This window comes from Ischnura elegans, chromosome 2 (genome assembly GCF_921293095.1).
Source record: "Ischnura elegans chromosome 2, ioIscEleg1.1, whole genome shotgun sequence".
Lineage (NCBI taxonomy): Eukaryota > Metazoa > Arthropoda > Insecta > Odonata > Coenagrionidae > Ischnura > Ischnura elegans.
In genome coordinates, this window is record NC_060247.1 from 139125345 (window position 1) to 139134408 (window position 9064).

Here is a 9064-nt window from a genome sequence, read left to right on the forward strand (position 1 = left end):
ATGATGACAAAATTCGGGATGCTCTTGCTTGCACCTGCGTGGTTTTATCGTCCTTAAAACTCCATAACGGCGTTTATAGAGAATACTTTCTATCTCAAGTGCCTGCTAATTATTTAAATTCCAAGTTCAACTATTCGCAGTTCAATTGATTAGAGATGAACTGCAAGGAAGAATGAAATGGCCACAGTTGAATCTTCAGAAATGTGGTTTTGCCCAACATGGCGTGATATGAAATAAATAGGTAGACCGACAGATGAACTGATTGAGCAAAAAGTAAATAAAGTCCGTGATGAAGGAGACCATCTGGAAATAATCTAAATGAGAAAAAATACGCATATCGGACATTAACGTAGGTACGAAAACTTCATACACGATATTTATAAGGACAAATTCTTGTCGGAGAACGAAGAGGGCGACCAAGAACTTCATGCATAAATGTATTGGAAATAGAAATGGAATGCAACTCTTGCACCCAAATGAAGTGAAAGGCTGAAGATAGAGCTTACGTTCGAAATCATGCCTACAGCTGCGAGGGCAACCTTAAGAGCCGTATGATGTTGGCCTCATACTTTTTATTTATTGTTATCAATTTTCTTCATTGAAATAGCTTATTCAATATGTTGATAATTAGAATTTAAAATTTACGGCTTTCACTTGTGGTGTGATTTAAAAATCCCAAACTGCTAGACGAGGAAAAAACCAGAAAAATTACAGATTTTCATCCCTGAAACGTTTCCATCAGGCGCGAGTGTCTGTCTGCCTCCCTGCCTGCTTCGTCGTAAAGATGAACGAGGTCAGCATTTTTTTTACCTCCGATCTTTCGCGGCATCTCTCGGAGGATCTTCGAAGCACCTTCTCTGGTCCGTCCTACGCTAGCGGTCTCTAATCGGTTAGAGAGGGAACTATGTGAATGCCAATACTACTTTAAAAACTTCTTTCCGCGCGTGTTAAACAATGAGTGGGTGTACCGTGTTCATTTCCACTGATGTTAAGGTCGCTTTCCACTATCAATGATTATGCGAATGAATTTCATGCGCACGGCCGCTTGAAACGTCTGCTTTGCACGGTGAATGAATTTTCGTCGCAGAAACGTTGCGTTAAATCGTTCATCCATCGTAAATTTCCGTAATAGCGATATTTCCAGCCACGCACAGTTGCTTTGAATGTCGTAGACGACGAAATAATTCGTTTGCACGTGAGGTAGAATTTATTCTGCATCGCTTTGACCAATTTGGTGGAGCATAGCATTCAAAGTTAAGAGAGGGAATAATAAACGGTGGGCATTAAATGTCAGGAAACCAACGTTGCTGTCGCTGCTGTCGAGCGCTTTGTGATCGAGTAACGAGGGAATAAGTTGTTTCCCTTGCAGTTCCGCAAAATTATGACTTCAAGATCTTGCGGTGTGGTAAATCATCCGAAGCAAACCCACTGTGCTTTCAAAATTGTATTATCTGGTATTAAAATTCCGAGGAGGTGGCCATTCACAAGATGGACGCCACGTGTTCATTTAATGCGATCCTACAGAGAATCATTCGAGCAAAATTAGAAACATGCTTTTATTCAATTTTCATGATCATGCGAATGACGGAAAGTTCACCGAAATTGCCGTTTTACTCGACGAATGATGTTTATCAGCATGTCCTTTCTATTGACCATTCGCCTAATCATTCATCGTGTTAAACGGCCTTTAACGGAAGCAATCGTGCAAAGCAGTTGTGGCAATTGCTTTCTGAAGACCGTCCAGCGCCAGCGCGATCAAAGTGTTTTCGAGTCAGCTCAAACTTGGCAAATTTTTATTGAGAATGATAAAAATCGAAGGGGTTGCTACATCGTCCAAAGTCGATTTGAAAATTTGAATTTGGCGTAAAGAGTATTAAATAATTTAACATTACCTATAAATAAGTCTATCTTTTTCAATTCAAGGCCTTTAAAATGAGGCATTGCTTGCTTTCATATCTTCCTACCTTTTAGTGTTTTTCTCACTTTCAATATAATGTTTAAGAATACTACCTTCGCAGTGTGCTGAAAATTCTTTTGTCACACAGTTGTTCAAGTCGGTTTTATGGCGACTAAAACGAATTGAAAAATGTTTGGCAGTTTTCCTCTTGTAATGACGCAGGTCCTGAATTTCATCACGTCATTATTTGGATGTGGAAAGAGGTTCATAAAGCTCCTTTGAATTATGGTTATTCTCTTGGCGTGTGTTGAGCTGTAAAGATATAATCGTTTCACTCCATAGTTTCCGGGTTAACTGCGTCGAAGTTGAATTCCAATGGGGTTAATGTAGCTTACTAGCCTACACTGGCCACATCTTTAGATCAGGTCTCCCCGACCGGAGACTATGCAACTAGAACTGAAAGTCCGCGCTGCCTAAAACAGAAATGAAAAGATAAATAATCATTACCCAATTTCGGTAGCTTTACGACTTTCGGTAGCTATGGATTGCTTTAGCAGTGCGCTAAGGTCGACCTCGAAATATAATATGAATGAGGTGGCTCCGTTCTTGAGGATCGAAAAAAATAGTGCTTCAGATGAGTTGTTTTTGCTATAGTAAGTCTTTATATTGCTAACCCTTATCCGAGTAAAAAGACCCTACGCGCTACGGAATCGGATCAGTTACGGCTGAAGAAATATTTGACCGATCAAAATGCTATATTTGGAAGTAAAATAAAAATCGTATCAGCTCTTCATCCAGTAATATCGTTAACAAAGCTAAATATTGAACCTTTATGAGCAAAAGCAGTGCAAAAACGAATTATTTAGGCCCTGTAATTAGTACTTTTAATAAGTATTCATTAAAAAAATCGTTAAAGTAACCAACCAAATGTGCACCTTAAAGTGGGTATTTGCCCAAAATTTACTGCGATGGTGACTCGAAAAATTAATAATTTTAATACGTACTGGTTACGCTCGTATTATAAGGAAGGGTTGTGTGCTACCACGGTGGTGGAGGAATTGGCTACTTGGAGCAAAATCCCCCTTAAGAGTAAGATGGCCCAGGGAAAGGAAATGGCTCCCATACCGTGAATGTGTGATATTTACTCACCTGTGACTAAGTCTACGATAATCTCTACCTTTTTCAATTATCCAAACTACTTAACCTATGGAATGAATCCTGCTGGTTTTTTCGGGTATTCTTCCGCGTTTATCCATTTGTAGGACGATATTTCGCCAACGTTCCAGTTGGCTTCCTCAGGTCCACTGAAGTGTTGATGCAGAAATTTGTTCATCTTATATACACCCCGTTTGCCGCCTTTTTTCTCGAGGTGTGCCCTGATTGGTCAGGATCTTTGAAGACCCTTTTCCACGCGCTGGCGAGATTGTAGCCGTCTTCACGGTTGAAGTTCTTTGTCGTTTTGGCGATTTCAATTGCCTCCCTGATTATTCTCGGGTAGTAGCGGCCTTCTTTGTTCAGAAGAGAGGCGTTGTCAAAATCAATATTGTGTGTCGGTCCACTCCATTGGTGTTCCGCCACCGCTGACTGGGTGAAATGTCTATTTTTTACTGCCCTTCTGTGCTCTTGGACTCGGCATTTCAGTGCTCGTGATGTCTGGCCGATGTAGGACTCACCGCAGCTGCATTTAATTTGATATACTCCTCCACAGATGTCATTAGGGTGGTGGTCTTTCGTGTTGACGAGGATATTCGACATCTTGGTGACGCATTTGAATCTGGTCATGATGTTGTGTTTCTGGAGAGCTCTCGCGATCTTTTCCGTGGTACCGGCGACGTAAGGTAGGATAGCGTGTGCCCTCGCCTTTTCTGTAGTAGGGCTCTCTTCATTGGTCCTTTTTGGGGCCATCCGCGACTGCTTACGTTCCATTTTGTGGAAAATCTTCAAGATGTTTTCTCGCCGGAAGCCGTTCATCTGGAAAGTTTCCATTAAATGCCGTTTTTCTTTTTCGATGGAGGCAGCGTCTGAGATGGAGCATGCTCGGTGGAATAATGTTTTAATTACTCCGAATTTCTGTTGTGGGTGGTGATGGGAGTCTGTGATTATACTAATCATACCCCCTTATTTAAAATGTATACTATGCCGAAGGGCACTTTTTATTTTTTAGGGGTGAAAACTACCCCTAAAAGCTAAAACTTATAAAATCATATTTTAAAGCTAAATACGGGTAATGGTAAGGTTTTTTATGTTTTGAAAATAATTTTAGAATATTTCAGCCCTTATTGGGGGTTAATGTCAAAAAATTATTTACTCTAAAAATATAATTTTTTTATCACATTGTATCTTCTCATTCACTTTCTTACTCCTTTTATTATGTATTCACTTTTTTCTCCTATGATTTTAATCACAGCACAGAAAAGATATAAAAATAGGATAAACAGAACAAACTTTGTCATGGTAACATAAACAAATAAATGCACATTTATGTAGACATAACATGAAACACTATCAAACGGAGACTATATGGCTTCCAGTCTTCCCACCACATTCATGCACACAGGTCACTGTGAGCGAGAGCACACACACTCACATATGTGTTTGTATACATACATCTTATGGGTATGTGTGTTTATTTTGTAGCAAATTTGAGTCTATCGTTAGCTTCAAACGCAAAGCACACAAAGTATATACTAGTTATGAGGAATATTATGCTCTGAATTGTGGATTTCGAATTTTTCGAAAATAAATTTGATTGGTATTTTAAACATACCTCCTTTATTTTTGATGATAGAAAGTTTCGAAACTCGAAGAACTTGTAGAACTCGAAATATATTATTTTGAAGTAAAAAATGGATAGAACATTTTATTCTTAGAATTTATTTTTCTATCGATTCCTATGGTCAAAATATAATTAAAATTTTCCACCCCCAAAATGGGGTGGAAACCACCCCCAGGATAAAAGCGCCCGTCGGCATGATATAGATTTTGATTCTTGGTATATTCCCTACTTATTGTGAAAATTTCAAGAAATTCGATTCAGTTTGAAAAAATTGCAAGCCAAAATGCTTCATTTCCTGGACTATTCCTGGAAAACTTTCTTACGTGGTGAACCCTGAAAATCCAGTCAGAGAAGATACAAATAATCGGAATTAAAATTAGCACGAGGGTCATATGAAAACGTCTTCTAATTATTATTATCATTGCTGCTAAGATTTTTTCGCCAAAGCCTATTACATATTTGGAAACCTTGAACATACAGCTATTTTCCTTTGCAGTCACCCTTGCGCTCCGTGACTTTCCGTATTCGTGAGACGAACTTTTGCGCTCCATCCTCAAAACAGCCTCCCACCGCTTCCCTTAGACAGGTAAGAAACGCCTCTTGAACGTCGTCGTCGTTCGCGAATTTTCGCCCTCCCAAATATTTCTTTTATGGCCGGAAAAAGGTGAAAGTGAAAGGGAGCCATATCTGGACTAAAAGGAGGGTGATAAATTTCCTTACATCCAATGACGTTGTTTTAAGGGCCACATCCTTGTCCCCTGTGGGCATCACGCCTTGTCCTGGTGCTATCGAATGCCTTTTGTCAACCTGCCGCATCTTTTGCTCTCGAAAGCCCTTCGAAGATTACTTGGGGTCTCATCGTTGGGAGACCTCTCGGAGTTTATTTCTGTATCCTTGGGCATGAAATTAACCTGCAGGACACATTCTCTGTCCCAGAAGAGGAAGCCATAGTATTTCCCCGCTGATTTTGAGAAATCCACTCTTCGTCATGAACGTTGAGGCGGCAAGCAGTAAATTTTCTGTCCAACTTCCGTCCATTTTTCGAGTCTATGCCCTACGAAAAACACACTTCTTCGAATTGGCGATGAATTTCAATGGGATCAACCATCTTCGCGGGCAGAACTTAATGACAGACAGCAGTTCACACTTCGGGAGCGGGAGCAGCAATCGGGACGCCAGTCGCGAATGGGTGCTGCACCGATAATTATCTTGCTGCTGAAGAACTGTTCATGAGACGGCAAGGACGGAAAAAGGACCAATAAACACGACGGGGTGGCTAGATTTCGCGTAGCGCTGCAAGCGTCGACGCTTTGGAGACCTTACTTTTCATATGCCCCTCGTAAATGATTAAATGGGAGAACCTTAATCGCCTGGCTAGTAGGTAAGTGTGGTGACTGATTCACTTTTTATTGACAGCACCTTAGTTAGGAACTTGGCCTTCTGAAATTAAAATTTCACGAAATCAATTTCAAATTAGTAGGTGTATACATAAAGGTATGATATGTACATGAACTTGGTGATAATATTGTCATTATCTCTGAATCCTCATGCATAAAATTACTCATTTATGCACTGAAAAAACACTTTGGATATGAGAATCGTAGGTTTGGGTGTCACGCCCAAAGCTGAGGTGAAGGAAAGACTTGTCCATACATTTGGCTGTGTCACCCAAAGGGAATGGGTGATGAGGAGTTGAATGTTCCAACTACTCCTTTGGTTGCTACATCCAAAGAAGATGGACGAGTACTTTGGGTGTGAGAACCAAAGCGTTGGGTAGCTCATCAGAACAATGTTTGGATGCCGAATGAAAAGTTTAGATCACCTGCCCAAAGGATTGCGCCCCTACCCCTTCCTCCCTCCTATTCAGCCCCACTACACTTTAATATTGTTCTTTTTCAACCCATTTCTAACAGTGCAACTAAAAAATGAGAAAACCTAGCTCTGTAGTTGTCATAATACCTATCTATTATCACATAATTCAACATATTGTAATGTGCGTGGGTGGAAAAATAAATATCTCCATTTGTAGAACACTATAAAGAACATTTATTTCCAATATAGAAACACACAGTTACATAAAATTCACTCCAAACACACAATTTTTCTCAATCTCTTCTTGTTCATTCTCCTTTCCTCGTCAATCACCTCCGTGCCAACGCTCTCGATGATTACTCCGCAAGACTCTCGATGAATCCACCGTTATAATATCATAAAAATTGCACAAAACACAGTGAATTAATATCATTATCATATTCTATGCCAATAACATAAAATATTATTAAAATACAATCACAACATATTATATATATATCATCGGGAAATACAAGAGACGTGAGACAATTTAAATTCAATAAATAAAGGTCAATGTCAATAAGCACAGCAGCACTTCCGACAAAATATGATCTGAGAGTTTGAACTTTGTTTTAATAAGCACATAGAGATAACAATAGGAATCTGAAGGACTCATAAGCAAAGGGTGGTAGTGCGGGCATGAGAATTAATGCAACATGGCGGTGAGAATAAACACAAAATGGCCGTGAGAATAAACAACAACTCGCAACTTACCAGCGAACACATGGATATAGGCTCCAAGTCCAGCCTTCGATAAGAAATTCGCCGTCCCCTCGTCTATAATCTCGAGCAGCAAGAGCAACGAAGCACAAGCGGCAGCAGAGTTCGCCCGTTTTGCCCACAACAAGTCCACACGTGTCTACGGCTTCCACGGCTGAACACAGTACTGCGGGAGTGCTAGAGAGCTTCATGAGATTGCCACCAAAGCGCGTAAAAATAGATTTAGATTTCGCACCTAAACCGGTAGAGTGCACTAACCATAACTTTGGTTCTCCCATCCAAAGGACGTTGACTGGACGTGTTTGGTGTGACACTCTTTGCCTTTGGTTCTCACATCCAAAGACTTAGTTCTGACGTCGCATGATTCTTGATGGCGCACCCAAACCTCCCCGCCCAAAAGGGTTTAGGGTGTAGCATCCAAACCTGTTCTCTCAGTGTGACCAATAATTTACATCTGAAAATAGGGGCGATGGAAAAGTGACCGTTGAGGAGTATGGCAAAAGAAAACGTAATAATAATTCGAAATGACGTAAGTTCCTTGGAAATTTATGAGTATTTGAAAAGCGAGTTTATCCTATTTTATACGTTATACGGGAACATTAAAATGCCAGTTTTCTCAATTTACTCAATGTTACGAATTCGTAGGTTCCCCAGTGGGGACCATTTTAGCTGATGTGACCACGAATCATCTCTTAGGCAATATCATCACTAAATTACCATTAAATATTCCTTTCATTTAATGATTTGTTGATCTTTTATGCTTGACACTACCCAATGATATCCAAGAAGACAATATTTTAATTAATTTCAATAGTTTCCACGCAGGGTCGGTCTGGGGTGATTGGGGTCTGTCGGCTGTGACTTTATAATAGGGCTTTCCTTCCACGGGTGTCCTCCTTTGGAATATTTTAGGAAATTTGATGCCCGGAAATGGATCGGGACGCTATTCTGGCTCTTAAAAAACAGATAAAAGTTAGTAACAAATGGCAGATTTGTAAGAAAAAATACTATGAAAAGTAAAACTTTCACAGATTGTAAGATTTTAAAATGTATTGTGGATATATTATCTATCAAGAGAATTTTTTCCTTGAAACTGATTTGAAATAAATAAACCTCTAAAATAATCTTTTCGAATAATAGTTTCAAAAAAGCATAAAGTTTTTTTCTACCTTCTGACACATTTTTTACATTACATGTTTTAAATAAAGAAGCTTATAGAAACATAGAATTTCATAGCTGTAAAAAAACCTAGTGTTCAAATAACATGAGTCTTTTTTACAAACCCAAAATTTATAAAAAAAAATCGCTTTATCAAATGCAACAAGGTCCTCATACCCTGGGATTATCCATATATCTACATCTATATACTACCCCGCAAGCTGCCTAAAACGCGTGTGGCAGGGGGTGTTAGGACACCGGCCATTTGCACATAAAAAGGAAATGCTATAACGAAATAGCAACGAAGTGCATTTATTAAAGTCCTTTATTGTTCGGGGGAAAAACGAATTCCCATATCTATCCGTTCGGCAAAAAATCTCTCTTAATTTATCGCTTCTGTCGGACCTGGAAATATAGTGTGGCTCTAAGATTATGTTCTCAGTGTCACTCTTAATGATATCCATTCTCAATTGTTCAAACCTAGCGCGCAGCCTCCGAGTCTCCAGTCTCTGTCGGTACGCCCGTAGTAGTTTTTGGCTAACCGCGCAGCCTTACTTTGTATTTTATTCAGTTCGCGGATTAAGTCTTTCTGCATCGAATCCCATACCCTCGCTGCATATTCAAGGTGCGGTCGGACGAGAGCGAAATAGTACCTTTCTTTT